Source organism: Eurypyga helias, unplaced genomic scaffold, assembly GCF_000690775.1.
Source record: "Eurypyga helias isolate BGI_N326 unplaced genomic scaffold, ASM69077v1 scaffold22612, whole genome shotgun sequence".
Lineage (NCBI taxonomy): Eukaryota > Metazoa > Chordata > Aves > Eurypygiformes > Eurypygidae > Eurypyga > Eurypyga helias.
Window position 1 is genome coordinate 2,650 of NW_010236874.1, and position 346 is coordinate 2,995.

The following is a 346-nucleotide window of genomic DNA, read 5'->3' on the forward strand; positions in this document are numbered from 1 at the left end:
GACTGCAACAGCGCTGGGAATTGCGAGTACCTCCTGGTTATTTCCCAGCCTCAAGCAACGTTTTTCTAAATGGCTGAGTTTATGCAGAACTGCCGCTCTGTGGAGTGCAGGGAGCCTTCTTAATTTCCTCTCATTTCCTTGGGAATCTACTTAGTGAGTGGCTGGTACAGGCTGTTCTCCCTGACCTCCCTGCCTGTGCCTCCCCACCCCCAGGGACTGCCCGGGTGCCACGTCCTTCCCTCCTGTGATGGTTGCTGAGCCCCTGGCCGGGGAGCATGGTGCGGCGGGGGGGCACGCCTTTGCAAAGGCCAGGGAGGCAGCGGGCATGGGGACTGTTCTCCTGAGC

At 59.5% G+C, this 346-nt stretch overlaps 1 protein-coding gene across 1 annotated transcript in view; it reads left to right on the plus strand.

Moving 5' to 3' along the window:
* Positions 1 to 346, plus strand: part of LOC104506337 (cationic amino acid transporter 3-like) — a 4,884-nt gene that overhangs the window by 1,457 nt on the left and 3,081 nt on the right. The window lies entirely within an intron of this gene.